The 8,895-nt window shown below is 35.3% G+C and overlaps 1 pseudogene; it reads left to right on the plus strand.

Moving 5' to 3' along the window:
• Positions 1 to 3,830: 3,830 nt before the first annotated feature.
• Positions 3,831 to 7,448, plus strand: LOC118841996 (annotated as a pseudogene).
• The last annotated feature ends 1,447 nt before the right edge of the window (positions 7,449 to 8,895 follow it).

Below are 8,895 nucleotides of genomic sequence, written 5' to 3' on the forward strand. Positions count from 1 at the left end.
AAATGAAAAAAGTTAAGAAAGTGAAGAGAATTTTAGAGAAGGTAGATAGGATAGACCTTTGGAGAAAATTGAATGGAGGTAGAAAGAAATATACCTTTTCGTCAATAGTACGTGGCACATACACAAAAAATGACCATGTACTAGGGCATAAAAACCTCACAATCCAGTGCAAAAATGCAGAAGTATTAAATGAATCCTTTTCAGATCATGATGCGGTAAAAAATTATTTGTAATAAATGGCCATGGAAAGATAAACTAAAAATTAATTGGAAACCAAATAATCTAATCCTAAAGAATGAATGGGTCAAACAAATCATAGAAACAATCAATAACTTCATTCAAGAGAATGACAATAATGAGGCAACATATCAAAACTTATGAAATGCAGCAAAAGCAGTTCTTAAAGGAAGTTTTATATTTCTGAATGCTTACATGAATAAAATAGAGAAAAAGAAGATCAATGAATTGGACATGCAACTGAAAAAATTAGAAAAAAAAAAACAAATTGAAAATCATCAATTAAACCAAACTGGAAATAGTGAAAACAAAAGGAAAGATTGATGAAATTGAATTAAGAAAACTATTGAATCAACAAATAAAACTAAGAGCTGGTTTTATGAAAAAACCAATAAAATTGATAAACTTTTGGTTAATTTGATTAAAAGAAAGAAAGAAGAAAACCAAATTGCCAGTATCAAAAATGAAAAGGGTGAATTCACCTCCAGTGAAGAGGATATTAAAACAATAATTAGGAATTACTTTGACCTATTGTGCGCCCATAAATTTGATAATTTCAGGGAAATGGATGGATATTTAGAAAAATATAAATTGCCTAGATTAACAGAAGAGGAAGTAAAATACTTAAATAACTGCATCTCAGAAAAAGAAATTGAACAAGCCATCAATGAACTCCTTAGGAAAAAATCTCCAGGGCCAGATCAATTTACATGTGAATTCTAGCAAACATTCAAAGAAAAATTAATTCCAAAACTATATAGACTACATGGGAAAATAGTTGAAGAAGGACTCCTGCCAATTTTTTTTTATGATACAAATATGGCACTGATACTAAACCAGGAAGAGTCAACACAGAAAGAAAATTATAGATCAATTACCCTAATGCATATAGATACAGTAATTTTAAATAAAACATTAGCAAAAAGACTATAGCAATTTATCATGAAAATAATACACTTTGATCAGGTAGGATTTATTTCAGGAATGAAAGGCTGGTTCAATATTAGGGAAAAGTATTAGCATAATTGATCAAATCAACAACAAAACTAGCAGAAACCATATAATTATCTCAATAGATGCAGAAAAAGCTTTGAGAAAATACAACACCTATTGCTATTGAAAACACTGGAGATTATAGGAATAAATGGAGCTTTCCTTAAAATTATAAGTAGCATCTACCTAAAACCATCAGCAAGTATTATATGTAATGGGAATAAGCTAGATGAATTTCCAATAAGATTGGGGGTGAAACAAGGATGTCTATTTTCACCACTGTTATTCAATATGGTACTAGAAATGTTAGCTTTAGCAATAAGATAAGAAAAACAAATTGAGGGAATTAGAATAGGAAAAGAAGAAATTAAGTTATCACTGTTTGCAGACAATATGATGATATACTTAGAGAATCCTAGAGAATCAAGTAAAAAAAGTTCTTGAAATAAATAACTTTAGCAAAGTTGTAGGATGTAAAATAAACCCACATAAGTCATCTGCCTTTCTATATATTACTAACACAGCCAAGCAGCAAAAGATAGAAGGAGAAATTCAGTTTAAGGTTACTGTAGATGCTATAAAATATTTGGGAGTCTACCAGCCAAGACAAACCCAGGAACTATAAGAACACAATTACAAAATACTTTTCACGTGAATACAGTCAGATTTAAATAACTGGAAAAACATCAGTTGCTTGTGAGTAGGCTGAGCTAATATAATAAGAATGACAATTCTACTTATATTAATTTACCTATTTGGTGTCATACTAACCAAACTATGAAAAATTATTTTAAAGAGCTAGAAAAAACAGCATCAAAATTCATCCGGAAAAACAAAAGTTCCAGCATATCAAGGGAATTAATGAAAAGAAATGCTAGGGAAATTGGTCAACCATACCAGATCTTACATTGTATTATAAAGCAGCTAGCATCAAAACCACTTAGTACTGGCTAAGAAATAGAGGAGCAGATCAGTGGAATAGGTTATGTACACAAGACACAGTAGTCAACTATTATAGCAATCTATAGCAATCTAAACCCAAAGACCCCAGCTTCTGAGATAAAAACTCACTGTTTGACAAAAACTGCTGGGAAAACTGGAAAATAGTGTGGCAGAAACTGGGCATAGACCAACATCTGACACTATATATGAGAATAAAGTACAAAAGGGCTCATGATCTAGGTATTAAGGCTGATATTATAAACAAATTAGGGGAGCAAGGAATACCTTATCTGTCAGATTTATGGGGAATGGAGGAATTTATGACCAAACAGGACGTAGAGAATATTATGAAATGAAAAATGGATAATTTTGATTACATTAGATTGAAAAGTTTTTGCACAAACTTGCACAAACAAAGCCAATGAAACCAAGATTAGGAAGGAGGCACAAAACTGGGAAAGAAATTTTACAACTAGTGTCTCTAATAAAGTCCTCATTTCTAAAATATAAAGAGAATAGAGTCAAATTTACAAGAATACGTCATTCCCCAATTGATAAATGGTCAGTTTTCAGAGGAAGAAATTAATGCCTGTCTATAGTCATATGAAAAAGAATGATCTTAATCACTATTGATTAGAGAGATGCAAATCAAAACAACTCTGAGGTACCACATCACACCTATCAGATTGGCTAACATGACAAAACAGGAAAGTTATAAATGCTGGAGAAGATGTGGGAAAGTTGAAACACTAATTCATTGTTGGTGTAGCTGTGAGCTGATTCAACCATTCTGGAGAGCAATTTGGAACTATACTCAAAGGGCTATAAAAATGTACAAAGCCTTTGACCCAGCAATACCACTTCTAGGTCTATATCCCAAAGGAATCATAAAAATGGGAAAATGACCAACATGTGCATAAATATTTATAGCAGCTCTTTTTGAGGTAGCCAAGAACTGGAAATGGATGGGATGCCCATCATCTGGGGAATGGATGAAAAAATTGTGGTATATAAATGTCATAGAATACTACTGTGCTATAGGAAATGATGAGCAGGCAGACTTCATGAAACCTGGAGATACTTATATGAAACTGATGCTGAGTGAAGTTAGTAGAACCAGGAGAGCATTGTACACAGTAACAGCCACACTGTGCAAGAACTGATTTTGATAGACTTAGCCCTTCTCAGCAACTCAAGGACATAAAACTTTTCCAATGATTTTCCATGATGGAAAATGCCATCCACATCTAGAGAAAGAACTATGGAGTCAGAATGCAGCATCAAGTGGACTCGTTTGTTTTGTTTTGTTTGTTTTGTTTTCTTTCTCATGGTTTCTCCCATTCTTTATAATTCTTCTATGCAAGATGACTAATGTGAAAATGTGTTTAGTAGGGATGTATGTGTAGAGCACCTATTGGACTGCAAGTTGTCTTGGGGAGGGAGCGGGGGGGGCAAGAAAATTTAAAATGTATGGAAATGAATGTTGAAAACTGAAAATAAGCTAAATATTAAAAAATAAATCCCTCCAAAATTTAAAAAAAAATTAAGAAGAATTAAGGATTAAGAACTGTGAGCTCTTCCACCCATCATGAATTTGCCTCCCCTTGCCTCCAGGTGCAGCACCACCTCCTCTCTTATGGCTACTTCAAAAGTTCATCATGGAAGATTATATTGTTGCTCTCATCATTAACAATGGCTCTGGAATGTGCAAAGCTGGCTTTGGACATGTGTCCCCTCAGGCTGTCTTCCCTTCTATTGTTAGGTGCCCCAGACATCAGGGTGTGGTGGTGGATTTGGGCCAGAAAGATAGCTACATGGGGGATGAGACCCAGAGAGGTGTTCTGACACTGAAGTACACCATTGAACATGATATTGTCACCAACTGGATGACAAGGACATCTGGCATCATGCTTTTTACAATAAGCTCTGTTTGGCCCCTGAAGAGTACTCTGTGCTGCTCACAGAAGCCCCCCCTGAACCCCAAAGCCAATAGAGAGCAAATGACTCAGCTATTTGAAGCCTTTGATACCCCAACCATATACATTGCCATCGAGGTTGTGCTGTCCCTGTATGCCTCTGGTCATACCACTGGTATTGTGACGGAGTCCGGTGATGATGTGACTAAAACTGTGCCCATCTATGAAAGTTATGCCCTTCTCCATGCCATTCTCCATCTGGATCTGGCTGGTTCTCATCCGATGTTCACATGAAGATCCTGAGTGAGAGAGGGTACAGTTTCACTACCACAGCTGAGAGGGCAATCATATGTGACATCAAGGAGACTCTGTGTTATGTTGCCCTAGACTTTGAGAAGGGGATGGCCACTGCTATCTAGCTCCTCTCTGGAAAAGAGCTATGAGCTCCCTGATGCTCAGGTTATTACCACTGGCAATAATAGGTTTTCATGCCCAGAATCTCTCTTCCTACCATCTTTCTTAGGTATGGAATCCTGTGGAATCCTTAAAACTACCTTCAACTCCAACATGAAGTTGAATGTTGACATCCACAAGGGTTTGTATGCCAATACCATATTGTCTGGTGGTACCACCATGTACCCAGGTACTATTGAGCACTTGTTCAGTCATTCCACAATTGAAATGCTTCCATTAATTTCCAATTCTTTGCCACCACAAAAAGAGTTACTATAAGAGTTCCTTTTTAAAAAATCTCTTTGAGACACAAACCTAGTAATGGTATTTCTGGATCAGAGGGTAGGCACAAATTGGTTGCCCTTTGGTCATAGTTCCAAATTACTCTCTGGAGTGGTTAGATGAGTTTGCAACTCTACCAACAGTGCATTAGGGTCCCAATTGTCCTACATCCCCTCCAACATTTATCATCTTACAATCTGATAAGTATGAGGTGGTACCTTAGGATTGTTTTGATTTTCATTTCTATAATTAATAGTAATTAAGAGCATTTTTCATATGACTGAAGATAGCTTTAATTTGTCTGAATGACTTTGTAGAATGACTTGTATTCTTCTAAATTTGACTTGATTCTCTATATATTTGAGGAATGAAGCCTTTATCAGAGACACTTGCTGTAAAAATTATTTTACAGCTTTCTACTTTCCTTCTAATCTTGGTTTCATTGGTTTTGTTTGTGCAAAAACTTTAATATAATCAAAATTATCCATTTTGCCTCTCATAGTGCTCTCTATATTTTGTTTGGTCACAGATTCTTCCCTTTTCCATACATCTGACAGGTAAACTATGTTTTGCTTTCCTAATTTGCTTACAGTATCACCCTTTATGCTTAAATCATTTACATATTTTGACCTTATCTTGGTCCACAGACACATTGTCTATACCTACTTTCTTCCATAATGTTTTCCAGTTTTCCCAGCAATTTTTGTCCAATAGTGAGTTCTTGTCCCAGAAACTGGAGTCTTTGGGTTTATCAAACACTACATTACTATGGTCATTTAGTACTGTCTTGTGTACCTACTCTATTTCACTGATCCACCACTCTATTTTTTTAGGCAGTACCAGGTAGTTTTGATGATTACTGCTTTATAATACAGTTTGAGATCTAGTATGTCTAGGCTACCTTCCTTAACATTTTTTTTCTTTAATTCCCTTGAAATTCTTTATCTTTCACTCTTTGATTTTAGTCATTTTATTGGCTCTGTCTGGAGATAAACCATTTTCAGTTATAGTTACTTAATTTATTGGCATGTATATTGTCACTTTTACTATTGTTTTGTAAAGTAAGGACTATTTTTTCCCAAAAGTATTTCTATAAATCTTAACCTGTTGAAAACTTTCTCTGAGAATGTCTATTAATTCTCTTCATCCTATCATTTTTTAAATAATAAAGTCTTAATCTTTTTGTCACCTTGAGGTGATCACCCCTGTTTTGTTTTTTAGGGGGATTGAGGAGAGTGTAATTTGTACTGTTATTACCATACCCCCTAAATGCCTTTTCTAAAAGTTAATTAAGTCTGCTTTCTGATTGTTAATGAGGTGCACACTGGTGGGGTCTCCTGAGCTTTATTAATAATAGTACAGCTCTACAGAATTACTGTTAAAACCCAAGGTAGCAATCATCCCTCTGGAGATTCAACCTGTGAGTGTGAATACAAGTTTAAGAAGTAAATAAAGTACATGTGTATGTTTATGAATATGTGTATATCTGTGTATACACACATATGTGTCTCTATAAGCAGATATTAATATGATGCTTTGGTGTGACTCTTTTTCACTTGGAAAATCATATTATTTGTTTTCGAAGTGTTGTTGGATCAAGGCCAGGCATAATCAGAGATATTGGATTTTATACAAATCACTTTTGGTATTGCTGTGTTGGTAACGGGTTTTTTTAAATTTTCGGTTTCCATTGTGGACATCAAATACCCTAGCATTCTCACTATACTTGAGTCTATTTTAAGTTAGTTGTATTTTCAGGTGGCTTTTTCAGTAATTGCTGAATCAATAATGAGTTGCTCTTTATACCTCTAGTACTGTAGGGCACACACTTTTCACTTCTTAGCCAATATTTTGTTTTGTTGTAAGTGTTTATAGATTTTTTTAAACAATGTAAACTGTGAGTGCTTTGTGTAATGTACATAAACATATAATTGACCTACATTTGGAGGGATTGCTGGTGTTCTATTCTTTTGTCAATAATTTTGTGATCCCTTTATTTTAGAAAGGTAGGATCAGGCTTTCGTCAGAGAAGAAACTGACCAAGTGCTTTTTTAGTAATTCATGTTACAGGAGTGAAGCTCTTGGGCCAATAACACAGAGCTTTAAAGCTTTCAGAGAAGCTACAATTCCAGGTACCTTCTTTGAATAGATTGCTCTGCCATTTAATATATTAATTAATGATACATAAGCTTACTATTTCTCACTTTATCCAGCTCACACTCATTGTGTTGGATTTTTTTAATATTATTTTTAATATATGGAATAAAACAAGCATTTTCATAACATAGTATAATTAAAAAGATGACTGATTGCACATGAAACTTCAAATCTACTGTGCATAAAGTGCTGTTCCTTTGAAATACGCAATAATTTCTTGCAATATAGATAACTGGAAATTTTCTACATCCCCCTTCCTTAAAGGTTGCCTTTTCCCTCTAAGTTCTTTGTTCTAAAAGCCTCTATATTTTTGATTCTTGCTAAATTGTTTATTTTATTTTTTTGTACTACTTTGACCCTTCATGTTGCCTTAACTCCTGACTTTTTCATTCAGTTGCTGATTACTGGGGTATCACCCTTGCTAATTGTGAGAAATGTGCTGAAGAGCTGGTTGCTTTGAGATGGTAAAGTGAATATTAGGTGGTCCCTTGGTTCCCTAACCCATGAAGGCTGAAATGGGGGAAAAGGAGAGGGGCTGGTTTAAAACTCCATCAAAAAGCATTAAGCCAGATGGAGTGACCCACTCAGGGGACTTTAAATAAAGTGAGCCTGCACTTTAGTTTTCTCTCTTCCTTCCCATTTTCTGAATAGATCAGAGATCTCCAAATCTCTTCCTAGAGACTGGGAGTAGGGTCTACCATCACCCTGGCAGAAATGAACATTATTTCCAAGTCACATCTAAAGAAGAGTCTTATTTAGATATGTTTGATCCTAAGTTTGGGCTGCTTCTTCTGTTTTGGTTCTTTCCTGAGTATAGGTAACTGAGCAGGATCCTGAGAGGGATGTTTCTAGACTTGGAGGTAAATTTTCATGTTTAAGAGATTGGAATTTCCTGGGTCTTCAGTTGGTAATGACTGCACTTTGGGAAGTATCTCAATAAGTATCATAACACTTCTTGCAAAAGATGACACCAAGCAGAAGGAGTAGGATTCCAACCTTTGGCATGAACATGGAGGGAATGAAGGTAAAAAAAATGAATTTAACAGTCCTGAAAAATACTTCATGTTGTGATGTTTTTTAGTATAAACCTCTATGAGTAACATAATCATAGTTTAAGTTACTGCTGCTTCCATATATCTTTTTATGCATGTTTGTGAGTGTTATTTTAAGCATTTGTTTTGTGTGGAGGAAATAAGAAGTTGTCTTATACCTAATCGATATTGTAAATTGAATATCCCCTACACACACACACACACACACACACACACACGCGCACACACACACACACACACACACACACATTTTGGGAAAACCTAGACTTAAGCCAAGCTTAATTGTAAGTGGTTCTTGCCAGGACTAGAACACAAAGAACAAGAAAGTTCGAGAAAGAGATTAATTCCTCTCTTTGTTATTGTTGTTGTTTTTCAATTGTGGCCAACTCTCATGACCTTATTTGGGGTTTTCTTGCAAAGACATTGGGATAGTTTGCCATTTCCTTCTCCAGCTCGTTTTACATGTAAGGAAACTGTGGTAAAGAGGGTTAAGTGATTTGCCCAGGGTCACATAGCTAGTAAGTATCTGAGGTCAGATTTGAACTCAGGAAAATGCTGCCTCTCTGAGTCCAGAATAGCCCTGGACTAAACCTGCCTGTATGCATGAGTTCCTGCCTACATCCATTAGTTGAGTGGTTTCATCATAGTGAGTGAAAGAGTAAACATTCTAGCACCAATGGGCTCAGAGAGTTATTGATAAACACATATGCAAAAAAATCCCCAAATAGGAGGGTGGTGGTTAGCATTTCAATATGCAGGAACTGTGAATTACCCATTTGCCACATGTACCCTCCACTTTCCTTTGAACTCTGTAAGTACCTCTGAGAGTAACAGACTTGGGGGAATGTTTTATACTGTTTTTT

This window comes from Trichosurus vulpecula, chromosome 3 (genome assembly GCF_011100635.1).
Source record: "Trichosurus vulpecula isolate mTriVul1 chromosome 3, mTriVul1.pri, whole genome shotgun sequence".
NCBI lineage: Eukaryota > Metazoa > Chordata > Mammalia > Diprotodontia > Phalangeridae > Trichosurus > Trichosurus vulpecula.